General features: G+C 39.8%; 1 protein-coding gene across 2 annotated transcripts in view; it reads left to right on the forward strand.

Moving 5' to 3' along the window:
* Positions 1–238: 238 nt before the first annotated feature.
* PAIP2B (poly(A) binding protein interacting protein 2B) overlaps positions 239–23,132 on the forward strand; it is a 44,889-nt gene continuing 21,995 nt past the window's right edge. Inside the window, exon 1 of one of the 2 annotated variants that reach the window (XM_004277049.4) lies at positions 239–410. The gene's annotated coding sequence lies outside the window, so the exon portion shown is untranslated. The remainder of the gene's footprint in view (positions 411–23,132) is intronic. The other variant, XM_033400451.2, reaches the window with a different exon arrangement.

Genomic DNA, 23,132 nt, shown 5'->3' on the forward strand with positions numbered 1-23,132 from the left:
TCTCAAGGAGGTGCTCCACCCCGAGGGAAAGAACTCAGGGAGCGAAAAGACAGGCATTAACACCAATCAGAAGCTGGAACTTCTGAGGGAGTGGGCGGGAACTGCTTCACATTTAGACCAATAAGAAGCACACGTGCCCTTCTAGGTGACTGAGCGGCATCCTCTTTGGTCCAATAGACGAATGGGGCGGTGCCCAACAACCAATGGCTTGGGTTCGGGGGCGGGGTGAGGACCAGTGTGCAGTAAGAGGTAACCTAGCGAGTGATAGCGGCGCTCCTTGGGTGCCGTGGCTCACGCTTTGGTACTACAGGCCGAGACTGTTCTGGCGACGGCGACCTCTGCGGCGACGGCTCAGGTTCTAGGAGGAGTAGCAGAGTACGGTCTGGAGGAGGGGCTTCTGGTCAGCCCAGGTGGGCTCGGGCGCCCGGGCTGCCGGGGAGGGGACGCGCGGGAAGCGCCGCTCTCCCGGCTCTGGGGGCACACTGCGCCTCCCTTTCCGCTGCCGTCGGGGCTGTGAGGGGCGGGGCGCGCCTTCCCGAGCTCCAGTGAGGAGGTAAGCCGGCAGGTCCCACATCGTGGCCCTCGGCGAGAAGGGGCATCCGCCGGCGTCAGTCCCTGCCCCTCGGAGGTGCTAGGCGGTCTTTAGTCCCTTTCTCCCCGCACCGGCGCGCTATTCTTCCCCCGCCCCCAACTTCCCTGACCCCCCCGACTCAGCCCCCTTCTAATACTCGGACTGAAGTCTCTGGCTTGCGAGTCCCTTTACTGCCCGGGTGCGACACTGCCAGGCAAATTGACGAGTGCTGCCTCCTGCCGTCCCCCTCCCGGAGATGGGAAGGGGTAGGAGTTGCGCATTTACGCCCCTCCCCCATTCGCGGGTCCCCCTGCATTATTTGCGTTTCTTAAACTCCGTGCGTTCCCACGTTACTCAGACCTTCATTATTATTTTTTTTTTGGCTGTCTTTTTTTTAGCATGTTTATTGGAGTGTAATTGCTTTACAATGGTGTGTTAGCTTCTGCTTTATAACAAAGTGAATCAGTTATACATATACATATGTTCCCATATCTCTTCCCTCTTGCGTCTCCCTCCCTCCCACCCTCCCTATCCCACCGCTCTAGGTGGTCACAAAGCACCGAGCTGATCTCCCTGTGCTATGCAGCTGCTTCCCACTAGCTATCTATTTTACGTTTGGTAGTGTATATATGTCCATGCCACTCTCTCACTTTGTCACAGCTTACCCTTCCCCCTCCCCATATTCTCAAGTCCATGCTCTAGTAGGTCTGTGTCTTTATTCCCGTCTTACCCCTAGGTTCTTCATGACTTTTTTTTTTTCTTAGATTCCATATATATGTGTTAGCATACGGTATTTGTTTTTCTCTTTCTGACTTCACTCTGTATGACAGACTCTAGGTCCATCCACCTCACCACAAATAACTCAATTTCGTTTCTTTTCATGGGTGAGGAATATTCCATTGTATATATGTGTCACATTTTCTTTATCCATTCATCTGTTGATGGACACTTAGGTTGCTTCCATGTCCTGGCTATTGTAAATAGAGCTGCAGTGAACATATTGGTACATGACTCTTTGAATTATGGTTTTCTCAGGGTATATGCCCAGTAGTGGGACTGCTGAGTCGTATGGTAGTTCTATTTGTAGTTTTTTAAGGAACCTCCATACTGTTCTCCATAGTGGCTGTATCAATTTACATTCCCACCAACACCTGATTTGAGTTAGGGACCTTGGCCACTTGTCTTCATCCTTCCCTTAAGCGAGTGAGCCCTTTACTCCCTCCCATCCCTTACATTTCATCTTCATCTCTCATGGAAACTAACATTTTCTACTTGCCCCTTCCAGGCTCCTGGAAGGTGAACGCAAGAGAGGCAGAATACACTGTACAGGGAGCTTTTCAAGGTTGGGGACTTTAATCAGTTTTGTTAATGGTAACCCATTCTTCCCTTCCTGAAAATGGCATTGATCATTATATCTTTTCCAGAATCTGTCCCATTATAGTTGTTTTGGTGATAATTTTTGAAAATGCAAATGAGAAGGGTTTACTGGAAGCAAGAAATTTTAAAATGTATCATTATTATTTTTTAAGTAGATAGAATTGGATTATACTTTAAACAACTTAACTGGGGTGTCCGAGAGTGTGCAATGTAGGTAAGGGCTTGACCACCCTACTTTGTCAAGTAGCTGTATGGTGCTATGTGATTTGATCACACCCAGCCTGTGGATAATATAGCATTAAATCTGTTTAAAAACAGTATTCTCTATTCCCCTTTCACAGAGAATTTGTATTCACCTTCTTAGTATATCAGTTTGGGTTTCAATAGTGTTGGTTGTAGCCATATGTTTCTAGATAAAAGTATAAATTATGTTGTGCCTAAATAAAATATGCCAAGAATTTTATGGGGAAGAAGTAACATCATATTCAGTTTTGATTGAGACTTAAAGTTTTGAAAATATGAATTTAGATGTTGGACAGTGAGGATTTTGTTTGAGGGGATGGAGGAAATGGAAGTACTAGGATAAGCCTGACAGGTCCTTTACCCTGTGTGCAGGGGGGGAAGAGGGAAGAAAGAAAACACACGTGTACAAAGCCTAGTAGATTCTAACTGTGCTTAGTTTCATGACTTTACATAAATCGCAGTTGTTTTTCCTACTTCTTAGTGGGGAAATGTAAGCAGTGAGTTTAATATCACATCCACTGTGTTTTGGCCAGAATTTTGCAAGCTTTTGTGAAAAATTCTTATTGTTTTCCTTATCCTATTTGTGACATATATATCAATATGCCTCCTTGTATTTTATTATGTTAAGACTGTATCTTGTATATAAAGAAATAAGTCTAATAGAGTGAATTAAAAGGAGTCTTTACTCTGAAGAGGCAGCATTGTCTAAAGGACCATATGTTTGAGCCCTGTTAATACAGAAAATCTCACTGGAAAGAGGAAGATCTTAAAACTAACAAATGTCCAGATGTCTAGAACAACAACAAAAAAATTATGACAGAATTATTAGCAGTCATCAACTAGAAGTCCTATGAGTTGGTCACTATTGTGAGATGGTATAAGGCTGCAGTTGAAAACCAAAATTCAATCTTTTCAGGTGTGTTTGTGCTTAGTAATTACTCGTTTGCAAATGTAGAGTACTATAGTTATGATTTCTTCTAGAGACCTTGTCTTTAAGGAGCTCATAGTTTGATGGAAGAGAGACCTGAAAACCAAAAATTAAATGCAGAGGGAGAGCTTCTGCAGTATAAGATGTGTACAGGGCAAAGAGAAGCACTGTGGTCTGGTGTTCTGTCCTCATCTCCTACTGCTCTAGACTTTCTAAAGTGCCATTTCCCAAACTACCTGTTTATTTCACATACCTGGGCCTTTCTCTGTAGGTACTGTTCTCTCTTCTTGAAAGCCTCTTCCACGTCTTATGTGCCTGGTGAGGTTCTATTTCAAAATCTTCTTGAAGCCTCCCACTGCCTACCCTCCATCCAAAGAATTATTTTCTGTATTTTTTTGTTACCTTGTTATAAGTAATTACAGTTGATTCTCATTATTCATGGTGATTATGATCTATAAAATCACGCAGAACACTAAATTAGTGAATATTGAACCATTGCTCCTAGGGAAAATATGTACATTTCTCACATAGATTTAATCTTAAATCCTAAATACAACTCATCCTGGTAGATTCTATTTCTTTATTTTACAAAAGAGAAAATGAAGTGCAGAAATGTTAAGTGACTTGCCTGAGGCCAACCCCTAATAAGTGCCAGAGTTAGGATTCAGACCCTACTGGCCCACAAGCCAGAGCTTCCTGCACTACACTGCACTGCCCCCTACTGTCTGTGTCCTCAGTCATCCCCATGAGAGCTGAAACTAAAAAGCAGAGCACTGCCTAGTTCGACCTTAGCTGGGAACGTGCTCAGGAGTGACTCAAAATTTTTGACACTCTGTGCATGTCCATGAGTGACTCCGAAAGCATCATCAGTACTGATTTGGGGGTTACAAATAAATTTTAGCAAGTAGGCAAATTCGCAAATACAGGATCCACAAATAATGAGTATCAGCTGTACTTGTAAATAAGCCCTGGAATCTATTTCTTGGTAACTTTCCCTGCAATCCACTGTAGAATGTGCCTTTAGCTTCTTTGAGAGTTCATTCTCTTATTCATTTGTTCAACAAATATTTATTAAGCATTTACTATAAGCCAGACTCTGTTTTAGACTGTGGTGAACAAACTAGAGATTAAGCTGCTGCCTGGGACTTCTCTGCTGGTCCAGTGGCTAAGACTCCACACTCCCAATGCAGGGGACCTGGGTTGGATCCCTGTTCAGGGAACTAGATCCTACATACTACAACTAAAGATCCCACATGCCGCAACTAAAGGTCCCACGTGACACAATTAAAGATTCCATGTGCCACAACTAAAGATCCCGCACCGGCAACGAAGATCCCGCGTGCTGCAACTAAGACCTGACGCAGCCAAATAAATAAATAAATATTTTTTTTAAAAAAAGCTGATGCCCTTACAGATGTTAAATTTGAATAAGAAGGACAGACAGCTAACAGTCTGGAGCTCAGGAGAGAGGTCTAGTTTGGAATTAGAGATTAACTTGACCAAGGTGAAACCCTTTATGGTCCCTCCCACTTCACATCCCCTAGCATACTGATTTCCAGAACATTTCTGTTCTACTCTGTGCGTACATTCTTTTGAGCCTCTCTACTTGTTATTAGTTGATTTTGAGGCCATTTACCCACGTAACTGGCAGGATATTCTAGAAGAATCATACTGATCTGGTCTTTCATTTCTGCCTTTGCCACCTGCCAACTGAGTGACTTAAGTCAAGCTGTTGAACTTTTAAAGCCTGTTTCCTAATTTCAGAAGTGGTGATCTGATGTGCTAGGCCCTTGTGGGTTGCAAGGAAGAGACACACATATTACTTTTGATGATGAGGGTTTAATGTAAACTAGAATGGGATATCATCTTAGCCACCATATTGTCCCTTGGCCCTAGTGCTTTCACAACCTTATAGGACAGTAACTTAGCAGTATTTAGGATAGGTTTTAAGCTCTGGAGACCTACCTTCTTTTACTTTGTTCACCCAACATTTGTGTTTCCTAAGAGAGAGTATCTGATTGGATTGGTTTGTCACCTTCTAAAATGGAGAACCCCTGTTGAGAAGAATTTTGAACCAGGCCATGGCCTAGGTGATCTCCCTCAATTTCAACCTGTAGATTGTTCTTAGTTAGAGCTCTGAGTCTGGTCCAGGAGTTTGTGGCCAAAGAAGTAGGATTAGTTTCATGTATTATCTATGACACAGACTGTAGCATATACAAAAAGAACCTCTTGGAGACAGTTTCTTCAGAAAACAACTGAATATAGAGTGGTCCTTAGAGTTTTTCATGGACTTCTGTCCAATTCAGGTACCTATCTAACATGGTCATAGACAGTGTCTAATAAAGCACCTAACAAAGTACCTGACACGTGTCAAATATTGCATAGATATTCCTTTTGGTATTGCATTTAACATTATTATAGTGTGGTTATTTGTTCACATGGCTGTCTTCCTTACTAGACTGTGCTCCACCAGGGAGGGTTAACATCTTCATCCTCTATCTTTGGCACTTAGTTCAGTGCCTGATACATGGTAATAAATGTACAAATGTCTAACTTGAGGAATTCCCTCACTCTTCCTAAAAGGATGGAAGGATAGGAAAGCTTCCCAGAGAAGGTATTGTTTAAGCTCATTCTTAAAGAATGAGTAGGAATGTTTTCCAGGTGAATAAAACCTTGAGGCAGCAATCCAAGTAGGGACTAGCAGGTGCAAAGGCAGAGGTATAAAAAGATAATGAAGTTTACTGTATGCTCCTGGTAGATTAAGACAACAAACAAAAAGCAAACAAACAAAAATCACCTCAGGAAAAAACTATCAGTTAATTCACACCTGAATTAACTATGACCACAGCTGCTCAGTAATGGATGCAAATTTTAGGGAGAAAGTGTAATATTCTCAAGTTGTTGGCAGGGTATCAGTAACAGTTTAAAAATACAAATATTGACTTTTGGGAACTATTACAGTGTAGTGAAATTGTTTACTTCAGCATGAAGTTCATATGTGTCCTGCACTGTTCAAGGTGCTGAAAATGTAATCAAACTTATTCTCAAGTGGCTCACAAGCTAACAAGGAGACAGATGGATGAACTGATTTATTATGTAAGTGAAGTAATAGAGATACGAATAAAATGCTATCTAAACCAGGAGAAAGGAGTATTTCGTGATATGGAACACTGGGGGAAGATTTCCCAAATGAGGTGGTATTTTTTTTTAAGTCTTTATTGAATTTGTTACAATATTGCTTCTGTTTTATGTTTTGGTTTTTTGGCCACGAGGTATATGGGATCTTAGCTCCCCGACCAGGGATCGAACCCGCATCCCCGACATTGGAAGGCGAAGTCTTAACCACTGGCCCGCCAGGGACGTCCCAAATGAGGTGGTATTTGAGTTGGGCCTTGGTAGGTAAAGAAGTAGGGGTGCACTGTACTGAAAATAGGGACTTTATGAAGATAATTTGTGGTAGGAAAGATTTAAGGATAATCCATATTTGCCATATCTGTTTTGGGCGTTCAGGTAGTAGTTACATTTATTCAAGCAGTTTCTCTGAGCATAAGATGTGAATAGTTATGCCATAGTAGAATTTTGTGTGAAAATAAACTGGGTTAAACAAAGGTTTCTGAAATGCAGAACATCTCTAGAGCCTTTATTATATTAATGTCTTTTGTGAAGCATGGCTCTCCAAAAGGGCTACGTTGTATTTAACCATGGCTTCTCTCCCCATCCCCACCCCTGCAGCATACCTATACATCTTTTGGAACAGGATTACATGAGACATAGTTTGAGGAATGATGAATTAAAATATATTTTTACCAAACCAAGATTTATCGGTAGTCTCCATGTCCATTGTAAAATAATGTATAATTCTATAATCTTATAGAAAAGAAGGAGAGACATTTGGAGAGAAAGAATACATTCTAGCCAAAATATCATCATCTTGGTCAATAAGTCCCAAACTTAAAAAACATTGTTATATGATCACACCCTCCCTTGAAAAGTATGGCTTATTCATATTTTAAAATTCTCTAAGGTGATCAGAGACACCCTGGGGTGTTGCAGAACTAGAGCAGGAGTCCATGGTGGTGGCAAAGGCAGAGGTCATTTTGGAAGTGGTACTCTTCCACCTTGAGAGAATGCTTCTTTTATTATGCATTCACTTTAGGCCATGTTAGACATATTTTGCCAGATGGGTAATTTATTTAAGAGGATACTGAAAATCCACACCCTCTTCTGACTCTGGAATTTTTGGGGTTGTATGCCAATGTTCTCTTTTCAGTAAGATTTGGTTATATGAGCATTAATTAATGACCCTGCTGTATAATTTTAATTCATCTGTCAAATTCTGATTATGTGATTAACTCTCAAGGTATTGTTAAAATTAAGGAAACAATGATCGTGTTTTTGATAGCGCACTGAATTTGAAGTCAGAAGATCTGTGTTTGAGATTTGTCACTGCCAGCTTTCTATTTGAATGACCTTGGGCACAGCTGTCTAACCATCTGTGGCCTCCTTTTACTTTTTTCTTCCTTTCCCATTTTGACAAAATGAAAGTACATAGGGTTAGTATAAGAATTAAATGATGCATACAAACATACCTTATGAACTCTGAGGCACTATGCAAATAAAAGACAGACTGAAGGAATGGAATGTATCCAACTTAATTTTCATTAACATTTTATTTTTAGTTTTTAATTTTGTATTATAGAAATAATACGTATTTACCATTGTAAAATTAGAAAGCATTGATAGGCAAAAGGAGGGAAAAGCTACAAAGCACGTCATAGATCTACCATACTGAGATGATTAACATTTCGATGGATATATTTGATGGTTGTGTGTGTCTGCATTATTTAAAAGAAATGGGTTCATCTTGGGTGTTTTGTTTAGTCACTTTACTTTTATAAGTCCCCTAAGAGTACATTTGCTTGGTTCAAGGAATTGTTAAGTCTTTTGCTACATATTGCTGTATATAATGAGAACTATAATAAGAAAAGGAGCTGACTTCTCAGGCTGGTGAACGTAGGACCTTGTGGTAATCTAATATCCTGCACCACTCCAGAAGCTTCATGCAAGGCACATTCAGAAATGAACTTGATGTATGTACACAGTTATGCTTGGTATTGTTTGTAATAGCATGAAAAGGATGACTCCAGTGTGTCAACAGGAGCTGGTTAAATAAACCTTGAAACATCCAAATCATGGAATATTGTATAGTTGTGAAAAGAATGAGGAAGAGAGAAAGAAGGGTAGAATAAGAATATACATTGCTTATAATTGCAAAAGAAATTCTGAAATGATATATAAGAAACCAATGGAAGAAATAGGAGTGGGAATGGGATTTTGCCATATGCCTTCATTTATATTTTATATATTAAAAAATTTTTGAGTCATGTTTTTGTATTACCTTTTCAAAAAATGAGTGAATGAATGAATGAAATGGAGTTAAGAAAAAGAAGAAAAAGGGATCTGAGCTGCTGCCCATCTCTTTGGTACTAGGTGAATACATAGCAACAGTAGAAGAGATTGGAAGAGAGGCCCTAGGAAGGAGTGGCAGCCTTGTTTTTCTTCTTTTACTCAGTTTTGTATATTTAAAAAATATTTTGAGAACAATGAAATGATTTGAAACTGTCAAATGGCATTGCTTCAATAGCTGCATTGCTTTCTTTTTCATGTTCACTTATAGTATTTTTTCATATGCATACATATTATTTTTAATTGTATTTACACTTTTAATATTTCTAAACTTATCTAATTGTATTTTTTCCATGTTGCTATAGGAGGACCTTTAAAAAAATGAAGGTAGGGCAGTTTTATCTAGTGCACGTCCCCAAAGTGGTCTAATCTACCTCAAGGGGCAGGAAATTCATGCCCTCTAGTTTATATGTGACATACATACATGAGGAAAAATAAGAAAAGGAAAAGATTTGAATATGTATCAATGAAAATAGCATTTCTCCTTGATGATAAAAGAAAACACTTTTTTTATAATAATTCAGAAAACAAAATATAAAGAAAAATGTCTTAAATTTTCCACCCAAAACATTCTGTTTTCTGCTTTTTGGACCTTTTTTATTCATATAAAATTTTTTTAAAAATTATATATATATTTCTCCCAACTATTGAGATGCTCATGTAGTTTTTTTTCCTTTGCCTGTTAATATGGTAAAATACATTTTCGTATTTCTTAATTTTAGACCATCCTTGCATTTCTGGGCTGAACCCTATTTGATCAGAACTTTTTTGTTTATTTTTAAATAAATTTTTAAATAAATTGCTTGACTTTATTTGATCCTGTTTTATTTGAAATTATATGTTTGTAACATGGAAATTGGCCTGTGATTTTCTTTTGTGTTATTTTTGTTCTGTTTAATGTGTTGAGCTACCTGTATACTAATCATTAGAAGGTTCTCCATTTGTCTGTGTTCTGAAACAGTTGCATGGGGATTACCTGCTTTTTGAAAGTAGGTACTTTGTGGACTATAGACTGGTCTTGCCCACCCTTTAAAATGCATTAAGGGAATTCTCTAGCTGTCCACTGGTTAGGACTCCGTGCTTCCACTGCAGGGGGCACAGGTTCTATCCCTGGTCGGGGAACTAAGATATACCAAAAGCCGCGTGGCGCAGTCAAAAATAAATACGTAAAATAAAATGCGTTAAAATCAGGGGAAGTGAAGTTTTAACATAGTGATTGCAGTGTAAACAGAAGCAAAACACTGTAATTATCTAATGAGAACTTTTGTTTGATAGTGGTGTTCTCCGTGTCTTTTTGCTACCAAGGCTAGTGCTGAGGTTACACTCACCATCTGAGGGTTTACCAGATGTAACTCTAGTTCTGAGGTGTTGCACATATACTAAATGTGCCTACCAGGGCTCTGCTTTATCCCCACAGAAAGCAAGAAGTAATGCAGTAAAAATCAACGTAGCTAGAAGATTTTGAAGAATGGGGCATTCTGGTTTAATTCTATTAACTTTGGAAATATAAAGGTGAAAAAAATCCTGAATTTTAACTCCCTGTTGAATGCAGTTCTAATACGTAGCAAATAATTCCACTTGTCTTCTTTAGTAAGTTTGATATCTTCAGACCTAGTTGATGTTTTATTATAGAATCACTGAAGTGTACTAGGCGCATATTTGAAGATCCTGTTTTAGAACTTTAGGTGTAAGAGGATGTAAATGGTATTGCATGAAATCAGGCTGGGTGGGAACTGATGCCTGGTTAGTATCTATTTCAGACTAAATCTCTGATTGCTGCTTGTGTTGTTATCTAACTCACTTAAAATAATACATATTGGGTTGAGTGTGGGAGTTGTGAGGAGAGTATGTCTTTTAATCGGATGTCTTTATTTCGTATCAAGATAGGATATACAGTACCCCTGGCTTTGGACCTATAGAAGGAAACACGTTTTTCTACTTGCTGTAGACCAGTGGTGCTTCACAATCACATTGCTGGGCCCCACCCAGAGTTTCTGATTCCACAGGTCTGGGCTGGGGCCTGATAATTTGCATTTCTAACAAGTTGCCAGGTGATAATTGATGCTGCTAGGCCAGGGACTAAATTTTGTGACCAGTTGCTGTATACTAACTGTAAATTCTAGAAATCTGGGAGTATAAGAAGTGCACAGGTTATGGGGCAGATCATGAAAGATTTAACTCTCTGCTGCTGCTCAGCAAAGTGTTTGAGTTCAGGTAATGAGCCGTATACAGGGATATGACACAATTCTTGTTTCATGATTGGAAGTCCTAGCCAAATATCATGTGAGAAATTTTGTTTCATTTGCAGAGCTTAGAGACCAAGAGATTCTGGTCAAATAGGATTAAGTGATTAATCCCATGAGAATGGGGGTTATTTATATGTCTCTTTTGTCTTTCCCACTTAACATTTAGCCTTGCTTTAGAAGGGCCTGATATATTTTTTTTAACTGGGAAAGAACTTTGAGTGCCTATTAAATTGAAGGTTTTTGTGTTTTTAAAGATATTAGCTATTTAGTCTTAACATTTTTTAAACAGTAATTTAAGAGAATAAGAGAAACTTTTTAAAAAAGAGATAACTCGCTGAAATTATTTTATATGTTGGAGAATATCGTCTGCTTCATAAAACATCAAGCATACTATGGGTTTTCTTTTTTTTTTTTAGTGATTTGTCATCATATTGTTTGAAGTAATACTAGTAATTCTTATAATCCCTCTGAAGATGAAAAATGAAGGCCAAAATCATAGCTGGCACAGAAGCTGGATACAGGAGACAGCTATGAAGGAATAGATAGATATACACACACATTTACACACACACACACACACACACACACACACACACACATAAAATACACATACATACACATATATATTTTTTTAATGGTTATTATTGTTACTATTTTAACTGAGACAAAGATACCTGTGCTGAACTTAGGCCTCAGCTCTGGAAGCCACACCTTTTCATGAAGGAATTTTGCTTCAACATGTTTCTCTCACTTGTCTGCTACCTAATTTCTTTTGTTCCACTGCTGACACCCTGGGTTTTAAAGTTGACCAGCTGGTTCAACATCAACTGTTGGAGGAATAACTGGTGTCATACACAGCAGGTTGGGCAGACTCCCTAAATGGAAACATTCCTGTTTTGCTCCCACCCCCACAGAGGAGAATTAGGAGGAGAAAAAGGAGAGTAGAACTAGATCCTACAGACCAGGCCAGTGGTTCTGAAGCTTGTTGCACAGCAGAAACAAGCCACTAGCGTTCTAATGCACAATATAGATTTGGGGGCCCCACCCTGAGACCTTCTGAATCATGATCTGCTAGAACAGAGCCTGGGGGCTGCATTTTTAACAACTGCCTGAAGGAATTTTATGTAGCCAGCTGGGCTCTATGCCTCAGACCAGACCAGTGCTGGTCCTAGGTGAATTTTCGCCAGCCATGGTAAAAGTAAAAAAATTAGGACCACATAGTGTTTTTCATAAAATTGCATTTATTAATACAAAGAATTGGTTTTTGCATTGAATTAAGGCCTTAGTATGTTTTTGGATGTTACAATATCCCTTTGTAAAATTATGTTGATAAGGATGTTTTCTATTACCCTTATTTAGTTAAAACAAATTGCAATCTTACGTTCTCCGCAAAATACTTGTGAAAATTTCCTAGTCTGTGAAATCCTAAAGATTGAGTATCTCTGATCTCATTTTTTGGAAATCGTTTTTTAAAATACTTTGGAATACAGGTCCATAGAGGGTCCAAAATCTTTGGCTAGATAAGTTTTTTTTTTAATTTAATTTAATTTTTTATTTATTTTTGGCTGCGTTGGGTCTTCGTTGCTGTGCTCAGGCTTTCTCTAGTTGCGGCGAGCGGGGCCTACTTTTTGTTGTGGTGTGCTGGCTTCTCTTGTTGCGCAGCGTGGGCTTCAGTAGTTGTGGCTCGCGGGCTCTAGAGCGCAGGCTCAGTAGTTGTAACGCACAGGCTTAGTTGCTCTATGGCATGTGGGATCGTCCCGGACCAGGGCTCGAACCTGTGTCCCCTGCATTGGCAGGGGATTCTTAACCACTGCACCACCAGGGAAGCCCCAGATAAGTTTTAGAATTCAGAAATTTTCAGATTTTAGAGAGATCCTTTCTCTGTATGATATGTAATGCCTGAGGGGGTCTGGTGCAGAACCCTTAGTTGCACACATTAATATTTCTGAGCAAAACAAGAGTATTCACACTAAGTAAGGTAAATTAAGGCGATATATAGCTTCACATCAGTTCAGGCCAAGTTTTACTGTCAATTGAGTTTTGACATGAAGTGTATGGAAAATTTTTAGTTTTTAGAGCTTTTTGGATTTTGGAATTGTACATAAGGGATAGGATAGACCTATTTGAGGTCTGCTTTCTCATCCTAAAAGTGCCAGCAAGCTTCAAATTAAATGGAGCTTTGTATGTTTATGGTAGAGAATAATTTATTTTGATTTAACACACTAGTGTGTGATGTATTCTTATTTGTAGTTTCCTTCCAAAGACCTCGTCCTTTGTTGAATAGCGTTTTTCTTCAGCCTGCTTCCCCTACTCCCATTTGTAGTATTTGAGAAAATTCAGAGTTTTATATCAGAGCCATTCTAGAACTAAAGTGGGAAGAGTGAGAGTGTAGGGTAGTGGGTAAGAACATGGGCTTTGAAGACAGAAAGACCTAACCTTAAGCCCCAATTCTGGCACTCACTAGGTTGTACCTTGCTTTAACAAATATCTGAATGTCAGAGAATTTATCTGAAAAACCAGGATAATAATAGCATCTATATCAACAGTATTGCTGTGAAGGTTAAGAGAGAATGTCAGTGAAGTACTTGGAAGAGCTGTTATTCTATTCTCATCTTTTTCCCCTGGTATTTGGGTAGATTACTTGCTTCCTCTGTGTAACTTAATTGTCCCATGCTAGCCTCTCTTTCCCTTAGAGCAGGAGTCCCCAACCCCGACGGCAGACTGATACCGGTCCGCAGCCTGTTAGGAAGCGGGCCGCACAGCAGGAGGTGAGCGGAGGGTGAGCGAGCGAAGCTTCATCTGCCGCTCCCCATTTGCTCGCATCACCGCCTGACCATACCCCCCACCACACGCCCCAGTCCGTGAAAAAATTGTCTTCCATGAAACCCTGGTGCCAGAAAGGTTGGGGACCACTGCCTTAGAGGTTCTGGATAAGCTCGCTTCAAACATTTTCCCAATTCATGACCTGCTTCTGTTCCATTCTTGCAACTAAAACTTCAAATCCTGCCTCATCAATCATTTCCACACCAAAAAATCCACAAGCTCCTAAGCTTTATATGGGCCTAGTAGTTTTACCAAAATTTGAACGTCTTAGGGTAGAGTCCACATTACACAGTATGAGGCCTTTCACTACCTGAAATGTATCACTCTTATTTTTTTCATCTTTACTTTGTTCCAGTACTGTGCTCCCACTAACCAGGGAAACCTTTCCCTTTCTCCCATGAAACAATTCTGCTCTTACCCTGGCCCCTCAAGGACTCACCTTCTACCCCAAATTAATTTTCAAGGAGTTTCTACCACCCTGAATGGTACCTTTCCTAAAAAGACTTCCAGTGAATACAGTTTTCTCTACCTTATTACACATGTATTTGGACTACTTAGCTCCTTTTTCCCCACTTTGCTGTGGAAGACAATTCTTTTCTCTAGAAATATATCAAATAAAATGAGCATGTGGTCCTTTTTGGTGACTTTTGTTGAGATCCATAGTATGGATTTCTTCCAGTTTACATAATCCTCTATGGCAAGATTTTATACCTAGCCTGCAGCTCGTGAAGAGAATGTTGTAGCCACCTGGTGTTATTAAACACTCAAATAGTAAATAAGAACATGTAAAGTATTTTTGAAGAATAGAATTAGAATTTTTTTTCCCCTCAAGAGTAATTTAACCTGTCAAAAACAGATTGCTGACTGATATTGTCACTGGCTGAGGGGAATAATTGTTGATACTCAGTGAAGAATGCTCAGCCTATATCCAGGCCCCTGAAGGCATGGACTTCCCTTCCTAGCAAATGAGATTTAGCATACAGCATTCTAGAAATGGCAGTTTGTCAGCAAATTATTTATTGAAGACCTAGTGGGCACATAAAAGCATATTAGAAAGTGTAAAAGACTTGGTTCTTGCCCTCGAGAAACGTCTAAGGTTATAAATGGACTGTTCCCAAAACAAATAACAAGTAATGCTCACTCGAATGTAGGTATAATCAAATGTGAAATGGTGATGGAGGTGGGGTAGACCTTAGGCAGAGATTGTATTTAGGTTTCTATAGTGGCATTTTTTTTTAATTAAAAAATTAAAAAAATATTTATTTGGTTGCATTGGGTCTTAGTTGCAGCAGGCGAGCTCCTTAGTTGTGGCTTAAGGGGTCCTTAATTGTGGCTCGCTGGCTCCTTTGTTGCAGCATGCATGTAGGATCTAGTTCCCGGACCAGGGATCAAACCCGGGCCCCCTGCATTGGGAGCGCGGAGTCTTAACCACTGTGCCACCAGGGAAGTCCCATGGCATTTCTAATACTATTACGCATTTAAAAAACAAGCTAAACTGTCCTCAGATCAGTCTAAGACATTTAAAAGCCTTTCCTTTGTTATTCAGAAAAGTTACACATATTTCATATGTAATAATTTGCCCATAGGAATGTTTTAATGTTATCTGCTAAAGTTTCAGTTTGCAATATTTTCTCTGTTAATAGTATATAATACCTTCTTGGAGCTGTATATGGAGAAGTCAAGGTCCCTATGATAACCACCACTTGATGTTATCCTGAGAGGACAATTGATGGACTTTACCTGCGGAAGTAGAACTTGCCACTGACTGTAGTCAAGCGTTGATTCTACCCTTGAAAGTCCCTTTAAATGCTTTATGGAGAGCATTTTATGTCTGTTTTGTACATTTCCAGTAGGATAATAGTAATATCACAGAACATTCTAGGCATTGTTTCTAAAAGTTTGTGAGTTGTTAGAATAAAAATGTAATGAATAAATAAGGCAATTAATTAATTAGGAAAGTGCTTGGTAGTTAAGACTTCTCAGAGCAGTTAATTTACTTGGCCATGGATTCTTTTTTTTGGCCATGCCCATGCGGCATGTGGGATCTTAGTTCCCTGACCAGGGATCAAACCTGTGCCCCCTGCAGTGGAAGCACAGAGCCCTAACCACTGGAAACCACCGTTTTTTTGGGTTTGTTTTTTCAATTTTTTGCAGAAGGCATTCACAAGACTGATGTTTTGTAAAACACCAATTTGCGAACTACTGTACTGATGTAAGAATTAGGGAAATTGGGATTTGTACTATTCCACGTAGTGTTTGCCACTGTATTAGAGGAATTGTTCTCAGTCTTTAGTCTTTCTGTATATCAGAATCACCTATAGCTGTTAATAGGCAAAAATACAGATTTTGGGCCCTGGCTCAGGCCTAACAAGTCATATTGCTTAACAAGCGTGTTAACATTCTATTTGCAAGCCCTTTTCTTGCATCCAATGAAAGGATGGAACATTTGTGTATTGAGGTCAGTATAGGAACGCTTAGCAGAGTGATTACTTCCTTGTTTTCTGTTAAAGGCAATGCAGCTTCTCCGAGAACAAATGAAGTGGAAACAGAGGGGATAAGGTCATTCTAATTGGAGACTGACCCAGAACTTGTTTTTAAAATCTCCATATACATATCCTACCTGTTCTCCCTATACTTTCCCCACCCCCCAAAAAAGTTGAGCTACTCATTCTGCCTCCTTTGCACCTTGATCTTCCACCAAATGATGGAGAAAATTTGCTGGGTTTATTTACTCAGTAAAAGAAGACTTTGTAGGGCTTTCCTGGTGGCGCAGTGAGAGTCCGCCTGCCGATGCAGGGGATGTGGGTTCGTGCCCCTGTCCGGGAAGATCCCACATGCCGCGGAGCGGCTGGGCCCATGAGCCTGTGCATCCGGAGCCTGTGCTCCACAACGGGAGAGGCCACAGCAGCGAGAGACCCGCGTACCGCCAAAAAAAAAAAAAAAAAAAAGAAGACTTTGTAAAACAAGGAGACAGATAAATTACTTTAGTGCAAAATATGTTCCACATTGTGGAAAGAAATTCAAAATGGAGTCAGTATTGCTAAGAGAGCTCTTTAAAATGGAGCTGGGAGACCATTAGTGAAGTGTCATCTCAGCCTGGATGGAATCTAACCTTTTGACCTGATGAAGTCATCCAGAACATCTGCCAGAAACTCAGGATACTTATTGGACCCTTGCCCTAAAATAACTGTAACAGTCTATCTACTTACCGGACCCCTACCCTGAAACAACTTGTGCCTTAAGGACAAATATTTTCTGATTAGTGTCAGAGTCAGTCACAGTTCTCACCAGGCAACTTTTTTTCCAAAGTGAAGCCTATAATATTCTTTTATTAATCTACAGGTAACAAATGTAATGCAGACATCGATCTTATTGGAATAGTAGAGAAATCTCTGGAGCCAATAGAAGAGAACTGGGCGCTCCATTAAGTAGCAGTAACACGGTAATTTAGCAACAATCACCATTAAAGGCAAACATGTATGCATAATTATGGCGGTGAGCTGTTAAATAGTAAAATCGGGACTATTAATTACAATCAAATAAAAGGTAACACTGATTACTTACGATATACAAGGCACTGTTCTGAACACTTAATTTTTTTAAATTGAGGTGTAGTTGACTTAATACTATATTAGTTTCAGGTATACAACATAGTGAATCAAAATTTTAATAGATTATACTCTATTTAAAGTTATTATAAAAGAGTTGCTATATTCCCTGTGTTGCAAAATATATTCTTGTAGCTTATTTATTTTATACAATTTTATACATAATGGTTTGTACCTCTTAATCCTCTACCCCTATCTTGCCCCTCCGTCCTTCCCTCTCCCCAGTGGTAACCACTAGTTCTTCTCTATATCTGTGAGTCTGTTTCTACTTTGTTGTAGTCATTTGTTTTATTTTTTAGATTCCATATATATAAGTAATAACATACAGTATTCATCTTTCTCTGTCTGATTTATTTCACCAAGCATAATGCCCTCCAGCTCCATCCATGTTGTTGCAAATGGCAAAATTTCATTATTTTTTATGGCTGAATAGTATTCCACTATATATATCCATTATATACAGATCCAAAAAAATATTTCTACAATTTACGTTAAAGAGTGTTCTGCGAGGACTTCCCTGGAGGTCCAGTTGTTCAGACTCCGCGTTTCCATCGCAGGAGGCATGGGTTCGATCCCTGGTCAGGGAACTAATCCCACAGCCATGTGGCGCGGCCAAAAAAACAAAACAAAAACCAACAACAGCAACAAAGAGTGTTCTGCCTATGTTTTCTCCTAGTAATCTTATGCTTTCTGGTCTTACATTTAGGTCTTTAATCCATTTTGAGTTTATTTTTGTATATGGTATGAGAAAATGTCCTAATTTCATTCTTTTACATGTAGCTGTACAGTTTTCCCAGCACCACTTATTGAAAAGACTGTCTTTTCCCCATTGTGTATTCATGTCTCCTTTGTCATAGATTAATCGACTATAAGTGTGTGGGTTTATTTTTGGGCTCTCCATTCTGTTCCATTGATCTATGTGTCTGTTTTTGTGCCTGTATCATACTGTTTTGATTACTGTGGCTTTGTAGTATAGTCTGAAGTCACAGAGCATGATACCTCTTGCTCTCTTCTTTCTCAAGATTGTTTTGGCTATTTGGGGTCTCTTGTGTTTCCATACAAATTTTCGAATTATTCTAGTTCTGTGAAAAATGCTCTTGGTATTTTCATAGGGATTGCATTGAATCTATAGATTCCCTTGGGTGGTATGGTCATTTTAACAATATTAATTCTTCTGATCCATGAACATGGAATGTGTTTCCATCTGTTTGTGTCATCTTTAACTTCTTTCACTGGTGTCTTATAGTTTTCCAAGTACAAGCCTTTTACCTTTAGATTTATTCATAGGTATTTTATTCTTTTGGAAGCAATTGTAAATGAGATTGCTTCCTTAATTTCTCTTTCTGATAGTTTGTTGTTAGTGTATGGAAATGGACCAGATTTCTGTATATTAATTTTGTATTCTCCAACTTTACCAAATTCATTGATGAGCTCTGGTAGTTTTTTGGTGACATCTTTAGGATTTATTTATGTATAGTATCATGTCATCTGCAGATAGTGACAGTTTTACTTCTTCCTTTTCAGTTTGGATTCCTTTTATCTAATTGCTATGGCTAGAACTTCCAATACTATGTTGAATAAAAGTGGCAAGAGTGGGCACCCCTGTCTTGTTCCTGATCTTAGAGGAAATGCTTTCAGCTTTTCACCGTTGAACATGATGTTAGCTGTGGGCTTATTATATGTGGCCTTTATTATGTTGAGGTATGTTCCCTCTATACCCACTTTGTGGAGAGTTTTTATTAAACATGGATGTTGAATTTTGTCAGAAGCTTTCTCTGCATCTAGTGAGATGATCAGATGATTTTTATTTTCAATTTATTAATTAATGTGGTGTACCACATTGATTGATTTGCAGATATTGAACCATCCTTGTATCTGTGGGATAGATCCCACTTGATCATGGTGTATGATCCCTTTAATGTTTTGTTGGATTCAGTTTGGTAATATTTTATTGAGGATTTTTGCCTCTATGTTTATCAGTGATATTGGCCTGTAATTTTATTTTTTTGTGGTACCTTTGTTGGTTTCTTGGTATTAGGGCGATGCTGGTTCATAGAATGAGTTTGCAAGCATTTCTTCCTCTGCAATTTTTTGGAATAGTTTGAGAAGGAAAGGTGTTAACTCTTCTCTAAATGTGTGGTAGAATTCACCTGTGAAGTCATCTAGTCCTGGACTTCTGTTGCTTGCGAGTTTTTTTGTTACTGATTTAATTTCAGTACTGGTAATTAGTCTGTTCATGTTTTCCATTTCTTCCTTGTTCAGTCTTGGGAGATTGTATATCTCTAGGAATTTGTCCATTTCTTCTAGGTTGACCATTTTATTTGCATACAGTTGCTTGTGGTAATCTCTTATGATCCTTTATATTTCTGTGGTGTTGGTAGTAACTTCTCCTTTTCCATTTCTGATTTTATTTATTTGGGCCCTCTTTTTTTTCTTGATGAGTCTGGCTAAAGGTTTATTGATTTTATTTATCTTTTCAAAGAACCAGTTCTTAGTTTCCTTGATCTTTTCTTTTTTTTTCTTTTTCTTTTCTTTTTTTGTCTCTATTTCATTTATTTCTACTCTGATCTTTATGATGTCTTTCCTTCTACTAACTTTGGATTTTGTTCTTCTTTTTCTAGTTCCTCTAGTGTAAGTTTAGGTTGTTTATTTGAGATTTTTTTCTTATTTCCTGAGGTTGGCTTATATCACTATAAACTTACCTGTTCATGCTGCATCCCATAGATTCTGGATCATTGTGTTCTTGTTTTCATTTGTCTCCAGGTATTTTTTAAATTTCTTCTTTGATTTCTTCAGTGATCCATTGGTTGTTTAGTAGCATATTATTTATCCTCCACATGTTTGTGTTTTTTGCAGTTTTTTTCTTGTAGTTGACTTACTGGTCTCATAGTGTTGTGGTTGGAAAAATGCTTGATATAATTTCAATTTTCTTGATTTTACTGAGGCTTGTTTCGTGGCTTAGCATGTGATCTATCCTGGAGGATGTTCCCTGTGCACTTGAAAAGAATGTGTATTCTGCTGCTTTTGGATGGAATGTTCTATGTATATCTGTTAATAAGTCCAGTTGATCTAATGTGTCATTTATGGCCAATATTTCCTTATTGGTTTTCTCTCTGGGTGATCTGTCCATTGATGTAAGTGGGGTGGTGAAGTCCCCTACTCTTATTGCATTACTGTTGATTTCTCCCTTTATATCTGTTAATATTTGCTGTATGTATTTAGGTGCTCCTATGTTGGGTACATATATATTTATATTTGTTATATCTTCTTCTTGGATTGATCCCTTGATCACTGTGTAATATCCTTCTTTGTCTCTTGTTACAGTCTTTGTTTTAAAGTCTGTTTTGTCTGGTATAAGTATTGCTACCCCAGCTTTCTTATTTCCATTTGCATGGAATACCTTTTTCCATCCCTTTCCTTTCAGTCTGTGTGTCTCTTTAGATGTGAAGTGAGTCTCTTGTAGGCAGCATAAATATAGGTCTTGTTTTTGTATCCATTCAGCCACTCTGTGTCTTTTGATTGGCGCCTATAGTCTCTTTACATTTAAAGTAATTATTGATAGGTATGTGTTCATTGTCATTTTGTTAATTGCTTTTGTGGTTCTTTTTTATTCCTGTATTGTTCTCTTCCCTTGTGATTTGATGACGATCTTTGGTGTTATATTTGGAGTCTTTCTCTTTCTTGTGTGTGTATCTATTATAGGTTTTGGCGTTGTGGTTACAATGATAGGTTTTTGGGTGTGGTTACAATGAGGTTTATCTATAGCAATATTTATTTATTTATTTATTTATTTTCGGTATGGGGGCCTGTCACTGTTGTGGCCTCTCCCGTTGTGGAGCACAGGCTCTGGACGCGCAGGCTCAGCGGCCATGGCTCACAGGCCTAGCTTATCTGCGGCATGTGGGATCTTCCCCAACCGGGGCACGAACCTGTGTCCCCTGCATCGGCAGGCAGACTCTCAACCACTGTGCCACCAGGGAAGCCCTATATATTTATTTTAAGTTGCTGATCTCTTAATTTCAAACGCATTTTAACAACTCTGCATTTTTACTCCCTTCCCCTCACGATTACTGTTTTTGTCATCATATTTTACATCTTTTGTTTTGTAAATCCTTTAACTGGATCCTTTTTTAATCTTCCTACTAGCTCTGTGTGTGGTTAATTTACTACCTTTACTGTATATTTAACTTTATCAATGAGCTTTTTCCTTTCATAATTTTTATGCTTCTAGTTGTGGTCTTTTCTTTTTTGCTTAGAGAAGTCCCTTTAACATTTCTTGTAAGGCTGGTTTGGTGGTGCTGAAATCTTTTAGCTTTTGCTTCTCTGTGAAACTTTTGATCTCTCCATCAAATGAAAGCCTTGCCAGGTGGCGTATTCTTGGTTGTAGGTTTTTCCCTTTCATCACTTTAAATATATTGTGCCACTCCTTTCTGGTCTGTAGAGTTTCTGCTGAAAAGTCAGCTGACATCCTTATGGGAGTTCCCTTGTATGTAACTCATTGCTTTTCCCTTGCTGCTTTTATTTTTTTTAATGTATTTTATTTATTTATTTATTTATGGCTGCCTTGGGTCTTTGTTACTGCGCACAGGCTTTTCTCTGGTTGCAGCAAGTGGGGACTACTCTTCATTGCGGTGTGTGGGCTTCTCATTGTGGTGGCTTCTCTTGTTTCAGTGTATGTGTTCATTACAGGTATGGTACTTAGGGCCAAGCACCATAAGGACTACAAGAAAAAAAAAAAACAGTAACACATGAGGCATATATGATAAGGAGGCACCACAGTCCAGAGCACGAGCTCTGGAATCACACAGGCTTGGTTCAAATCCCGGCTAAGCCACTGCCATCTGTATACGCTGAAGAACAGTCGAAGGTTTAAATGTTCTTTTACCAAATTTCGAAAAAGAAGAAAGAACCTACCTGCCAGGAAGGGACATCGTGGGGTGCAGCATCCAGTCGCGTCAGGGCTCTGCATCCCCTGCTCAGAAACCTTCACCGCCTGGCTCATGGTGATGCTGGCAGCTCAGCAGCCCTGGAGAAGGCGCTCCTGTCTCCAGGGCTCGCAGACAAGCTGGGGAGGTCCACGGAGGAGGCTGGCCACAGCCTGGCAAGCTCTGGGTGCCTCCTGCACTCAGCTCTGAGCAGGCTCTGGCCTCTGGGCCCCGTTGCGGGGAAGGGCTGGCCGATACATACGCAGGGTTGAGGGGCCTGCAGAGCCGGTGCCCAGGCAGGGTGAGCTCTGGAGGAGAAGGCTTCCACAGTCCTGAACAGTCTCCACATGGTGGCCCATCCGGTGCCAAACCCCTGCTACCCACAGCGAGAAGTCCCAGCCGCTAGAAAGTCCATAAGGGGTCGCGCTCTGGGGCCCCGCTTTTTGCCCTTGGGCTGGGTTTCTCCACGGGCTGGACTTGCGTGCGCACCCCCGCCCCACCCCCTGCCCCACCGCCCTTTCTCTGTGACAGGTAAAATGGACATGTCACAGCGCCAGGTTGAGCCATCCAGCGTCCAGTGCATGCTAGACATCGAGAGGAGTAAGAAGCTAGGGAGAAGCTCTCCGAGTTTCACACTCTATTCTCGGATTGCTTGGCGCACAACCGCTTCTACGCGGGCAATTTGTACATTTCGTACCTGGCTCCACCGCCGCTGGCCCCGCTGCGGGCCCCGGTGGGCTGTCACCCGCTGGTTTTGCCCTCCCAGGAGGCAGCCATATCTGACCGGGAGCACCCTGCTCCAGTGCCTGCCTTCTGCCCTGGTAGCAGGCTGTCCCACAGGACCGAGTACCTTTATCGCCTGGCTTTTACATCGCACCAAAAAGACAGTATCCCATCCAGCAGGCCAGGTACTCCCGTCTGGGGATTCTTCCCTTGGTGAACTGG

This window comes from Orcinus orca, chromosome 13 (assembly GCF_937001465.1).
Source record: "Orcinus orca chromosome 13, mOrcOrc1.1, whole genome shotgun sequence".
Taxonomy (NCBI): Eukaryota; Metazoa; Chordata; class Mammalia; order Artiodactyla; family Delphinidae; genus Orcinus; species Orcinus orca.